This window comes from Tamandua tetradactyla, chromosome 10 (genome assembly GCF_023851605.1).
Source record: "Tamandua tetradactyla isolate mTamTet1 chromosome 10, mTamTet1.pri, whole genome shotgun sequence".
Classification (NCBI taxonomy): domain Eukaryota; kingdom Metazoa; phylum Chordata; class Mammalia; order Pilosa; family Myrmecophagidae; genus Tamandua; species Tamandua tetradactyla.
The window spans coordinates 102,691,114-102,697,638 of record NC_135336.1 but is presented as its reverse complement, the minus strand read 5'-3'; positions in this window follow the sequence as shown (position 1 = coordinate 102,697,638).

The following is a 6,525-nucleotide window of genomic DNA, read 5'->3' as shown; positions in this document are numbered from 1 at the left end:
TTGTGTATTTGGAGCTGTCTTTTTAAGTACAAATGTATAAGTTTTCTGTCACATTGACTCTTTTATCAATATAAAATGCCCTTCTTTATCTCCAGTAATATTTATTTTCTTAAAGTTTATTTTGTCTGATGTTAATAAAATCACTCCAGCTCCCTTCTGATTGCTATTTATATGTTTGCATCATGTGTATTTTTCCATCTTTATACTCGGAGCTATTCATGTCCATGAGTTAAAAGTTATCTCTTAAAGACAGTATATGGCTGTATCTTGCTTTCTTCCAGTCTGACCATTTCTGCCTTTCAATGCGAGTTTTTAGTTCATTTCCATGAATGTCTGTCATTTTGCTATTTGTTTTCTATTTGTCTCATCCCTCTCTTTTTAAAATCTCTTACTCCTGTGCTATCTTCTCATGTTTCAAACAAATGCTTTAGTATTCCATTGTAATTCATGTACTGACATTTTAATTAGATTTCTTTGCATTATTTTATTGCTTTATCTAAGTTTTATAATATACATCTTTAATTTATTACAATCTGCTTCAAGTTAATACTAACTTACTTCCAGTATAATATAGGAACTTTGTACTACTATAGTTCCATTCCCTTTTGTGCTATTATTTTTTGTGCTTTTACTGTCATATATATTAATCTCTATATGTTAAGCCCTAACAACATAGTATTACAATTTTTGCTATATACTCATGTTTTCTTGGAAAAATTAAGAAAATAGAAAAATCGTATGTGTGTGTGTAGACACACATATATGTACATGTATATGTGCATATAATCTTAAATATTTATCCACGTTTCCATTTTTGCTGCTCTTAGTCCTAATGGATCTGAATTACTATCCAAGTTATTATCCAATGTTATTCCTCTTTGGTTCAAAGGATTTCCTTTGGCAGTTCTTTGTTTTTCTTTTTCTTTTTTCTTTACATGGGCAGGCACCGGGAATCGAACCCGGGTCCTCTGGCATGGCAGGCAAGCATTCTTGCTGCTGAGCCACCGTGGCCCGCCCATTTGGCAGTTCTTATAGCACAGATGTACTAGCAGCAGATTCTCTCAGTTTTGTTTTGTAGTGTTTTGTTTTTTCTTTTTCTAATTCTGGAAATACCTTTCTTTTTGCCTTAATTTTTGAAAGACAGTTTCACTCATTATAGATACTTTCTCCCCAGCACTTTGAGTATGTAATCGCAATGTCTTTTGGCTTCTATTATTTGTGGTGACTCATCAATAATAAATCACATAATTGTTCTCCTGTATATGATGTATCATTTTTCTTTTGCTCCTTTAATTTCACTTTCAGTGATTTGACTCTGAGATGTTTTTCTTTCTGTTCTTTAGTTAAGAAAATTTCTATTGTTTTATCAAATTCAGTGACTCTTCTGCCATCTCAAATAAACCCATCTCATAAATTTTTCATTTTAGTTAGTGGGCTATTAAGCTCTAGAATTTCCTATTCCTTTTTCTATTTTTCTGTTTAGATTCCGTATTTGTTCACTCATTGTTAGGATATTTTTCATGAATCCTTTGAACATACTTAATTTGTTTTTTTGCTTTGAAGCATTTGCCTGCTAAATGTAATATCTGACCCCAGAGTCAGTTTCTCAATGAGAAATACTTTTCTCCCCCTAAATATGAGAAATACTTTCTATTTCTTTTGTACGTCTAACAATTTTTTATTGAAAGCCAGACACTGTGGATAATATTATTGAAGCAATTCTGGATTCTGTTTTGTTCTTCTGAGGGTTGTTGGTTTTAGCAGACATGACTTGCCTGGACTCAACCTGAAAATCTATCTCACTTTCAGTGGGAAGCCACTGATGTCTCTGTTCATTTTTAATTTTTTAAGTCTGGCTCCTAGGAGTGTCCATTTACCTGCATAGCTTTTTAATCAGACAATGAGTTGAGCAGAGATTATACTTAGGCAATTCAAGCCATTCAGTCTTCTACCTCTGCTGCTTGAGTTGTGTCTGGGTTGAGGAATGTTTTCAAAGATGTAGTGAATTCCATGTGTCCCAGGCTTTCAGTTTTTGTCGGGCTCCCTGGAATCTCCTGTGTACACATAGCTTAGCAGTCAGCCAGACATGTATAGTTTATTGTTTGAGCCCTTCTTTGCTTTTCTCATTTCTAAAATCTCCTCCTTAAATTTCTGTCTCTGTCACTCATTTTGCATCAAATGTACCATGTCCAACTGCTAAAGCTTCAGGTTTTCACCACTCAAGCTGGGTGGGATGCAAATGCCTCCAGTCAGGAAGTCCACAAACTCACCATTGTTATACAATGCAATAGCAGTTTCATGACTAAACTCTTCTCAAGTTGCTGCCTATCACTGGTCAATTTCCAATGCCCTGAAGTGACTGTCTTTAAAAATTTAATCAATATTATGCTCATTTTCTGTAGAGGGTAATCACCCGGCTTCTTCACACCACCATTACCACAATGATCCCCAAGCATTGATTTTACCCTAAATGGAGCAGAAAGCCCTGAGAGGACTCAAGCTGCAAAGCGTTATGAAACAGCTTTGTCTTTTTATATTCTCACTCTGATGACTCTGTGGAAAGAATTGATGGGGAGACTTCCCGTTAGTGGAAGGTCACAGGAAACACAATAAAATTAGCTTAAACAATGAAAGGGAATTGTTGTCAAATTCCAGAGGTAGTGAAGTAGGGAAAGTTCCAATCACCCAAGAAAGCACCTGAGCCTCTGAGAAGTGGACAAAACTTTATTGCTGGCAGACCCAGAGGACTCTCTGTCCAAAGTCTGAGCCCCAAATATTCTTGATTTCCAGATTATATAGGCCAGGAGTCACTATGGGAACAGGTGGTCAACACCGGAAAGGTAGGGAATTCCTTTTATCTGAGATGGGACATGCACAGGGAACCCCTGTTCTGCGGATGTGACCTGAGGCAGGGTCCGCGGGCATGACCCGAGGCAGGGTCCGTGGGCGTGACACGAGGCAGGGTCCGCTGGCATGCACAAAGGCAGACAGACGCTGCAGACATTCTGTTTTACTCCCTGCTTTTTACATACTTTAGGAGTACATAATTTCATACACAAATTCATAAGGTGATATGCACAAATACACATAAATTCATAAAGGTATACAACAATAATACTGAGGTGATATACATGAATTCATGATGTTATACAATAATACTGAGGTTAAACTTGTAAACTGCCTCAGTAGGACAGTGCTTTTTGAGCCACATATTCATGATGTCTTCAGAACTGCAACCGTGTTTCTCCGTGATGCCACTGTACTACCTCAATGGTTTGACTTTGTCCTTCAGTGCTCATGGGAGTGAGTTGTTTGTCAATAACTTCCAGGTCCATCTGTCTTCATTTATCTGCCAGGAGAGGGATCTTCTCTTTCCATGACCATTGAACAATAGTTCCGTGCTTCCCTAGGCCACCTTTGGTCATGTGATCACTCCTGAACTAATCATCATGGCCCAGAAAGTCAATGTGCAGATTGGCTTTGACCGGTCAGTGTCAACCTCACCTCAACCCCATGGCTGGGAACTTGGGGAGTCCTGTTAGAAAGCGGAGAGGGCTAAGAGAAGACAGGAGGCTTCCAGAGTGGAAGCCCCATTAAAAGGCCTGGCTTCATTCTTCATCACCAGACAAAGAACAAGGCTTTGGACCACCGCCGACCCTCCTCAGTTCTGACCAACTCTGCTGAAGAAAGATGAGTGCTGAGACTAAACAGTGGACTCCCAGGCCAAGCTGGTAAAGAAAGGAGGAAGGGAAAGCCACCAAAACCAGCAGTTCTATGAAATATTCTACTCGACTAAGCTTGAAGTCTCAGGGAAAAGAATCTCTCATTAATACTGAAGGTATTAGGATAGTAGTTGTCAGCTGTGATGCAAATACATTGGCTGCATTCCCTGAACTGTACTTTTAAGGCCCAAAGCAACCATAAGTCAGAAAATAAAAACGGTGATTGAAAATGGAAAATAAAACTGCGTCTTAAGAATAACCCAATCTTTAACCCAGAGAAGAGAATGTTATAAATATAATGTGAATTTAGCCACTGCAATGTGTTGTGGTAGTACAAGGACTGCCCATCTCACATGAAACATGGTTCTACATCTTCTTCCCCTTTTCTCCCCAAGGGCTGAGTGCAGTCTGTACTTCCCATCTTCCCAGAAATCCCGCTACTGCTCCTTAGCCAGGCCTATCCTGCAGGGCAAAGCTTGTCCCTCCTCAATACTTTTCTCTCCTCCTATCCCTTGCAGAGCTCAGTCTCCCAGAGACCCTGGGATGCACCATGGGACAGATGGTTGCCCTGAGAGATGCCCACCCACCAGGAGCCTCTTTTGCAGGAGACCGCTAAACTGAGTCCAGGATTATCATGAGTCCATCATGAATATGCTAATATGCCACTGAATTGTTCACTTTAAAATGATTCACTTTATGTCAAGGGAGTTTTAGCTCAATAAAAAAACATTTAAAGAACATGTATAGCCACTTAGGTTTGGGGGTTTTTGCATTCACTCCTCAAATATTTGTGACTGTCTCCCTTTTCAGACATGCACCACACTGATGCAGCATGTTCTCTGATTCCTGCTCACTGAAGGACTCATGATGATCCTGAACTGCTGTGGATAAAATTCTGTTTCCAAATTGTGGGAAACCCTCGCCTTGTTTTGTCTTTTCTTGTGTTTTCAGCCACATCGTCTGCTTCTTGTGTGAGGGCCCCAACTCTTAACTACGGAGAACTTTTAGTCTTTGCTTGGCTACAATTTCAGGGCAAGGTCTTCAGGGCTGATTTCCAGGCATCTTTGCTCCCACTCCCCAACCCCCCTACCCAAAATGTCCCCAAAATGTCCCCAAAGTGTCCCCAGCCCTCAGAGTTCTGTTCTAATGAGGTGAAATCTACCCAAAGGGTCCTCTCTGTAGGTAGAAATTCACTCTGGTCACCTGGCTCTGTGTGCTAGTTTGAAAGGATGTATGTACCCTGGAAAAGCCATGTTTTAATCCTAATCCCATTTTGTAAAGGCGGCCATTTCTTCTAATCCCTGTTCAGCATTGTATGTTTGAAACTGTAATCAGATCATCTCCCTGGAGATGTGATTTAATCAAGAGTGTTTGTTAAACTGGATTAGGTTGAGGCATGTCTCCACCCATTTGGGTGGGTCTTAATTAGTTTCTGGAGTCCTATAAAAGAAGAAACATTTTGGAGAATGAGAGATTTGAGACAGCAGAGAATGTGGTAGCACCATGAAGCAGAGAGTCCACAAGCCAGTAACCCTTGGAGATGAAGAAGGAAAATGCCTCCTGGGGAGCTTCATGAAATTGGAAGCTAGGAGAGAAAGCTAGCAGATGACGCCATGTTCACCATGTGCCCTTCCAGCTAAGAGAGAAGCCCTGACTATGTTCACCATGTGCCTTCTCACTTGGGAGGGAAACCCTGAATTTCATTGGCCTTCATGAACCAAGGTATCTTTCCCCGGATGCCTTTGATTGGACATTTCTATAGACTTGTTTTAATTGGGACATTTTCTTGGCCTTAGAACCATAAACTAGCAACTTATTAAATTCCCCTTTTAAAAGCCATTCCATTTCTGGTATATTGCATTCTGGCATCTAGCAAACTAGAACACTCTGTAAGACTCCAGAGGCAGAACAGGCCACTGGAGGCTGAGCAGCTGGGGCAGCTTCTGGAAAAGGCAGCCTGTAGCTGGGCTCTGAAGAAAGAGTAGGAAATAAGGAGAGAAAGATAAATTAGGTCCATACCATGAAGGAGGCTGAATGCATGATGAGATGTTCTCTAGTCAACAACAGGAATGGTGAAGGATTCTCAGACTCTCTTGATAGGCATCCTCTGGTGGTGAAGATGGAGTGGAAGGAGGAAAATGAAGGAACTGGAGCTGATGGAAAGACCGATGTGGAAAAAGAGGGCAGGACAGCCATAAGAAGAAAACTCATGCTACTGACAAAAAGAGCCTCTGCTTACCCAAGGCCTGATTCTCTATGATATGAGTATTCTGAGAAAAGGCCATGGAGTATTTCAGAGGGGCTGGGATCCTGGGTGATTTTATAGAGTGTGATGGTTTATTTTCTGTGTCAATTTGGCTAGGCTGTAGTCCCCAATTATTTAATCAAATACGAATCTAGGTGTTGTTGTGGAGGTATCTTGTAGATGTGGTTGCAAAGGAAATTCCCCTTGATGATGCAGATGGTCCTCAGGCCATCAGTTGGGGGTTTTAAAAACAAAAATAGGTTTCCTTGAGAAGAAGGAGTTCTGCTTCCAGACTTTAACATCAGCTTTTGCCTGAATTTGCAGGCTGCCAGCCTGCCCTGGAAGTATGCATTCCAGACTTCACAATGCACGAGCCAACACCTTAAAATAAATTGTATCCATATCCTGTTGGTTCTGTTCCTCTGGAGAACCCTGACTGATACAGGTAGTTAGGACTGTATCCTATATCCAAATGTATTGCTTGTTCTTCCAGACTCCACCTTCAGGAGTGCTGGACGAGAGAGAACTAGGGACAGGACAGTAGCTTCAAAGAGTAGA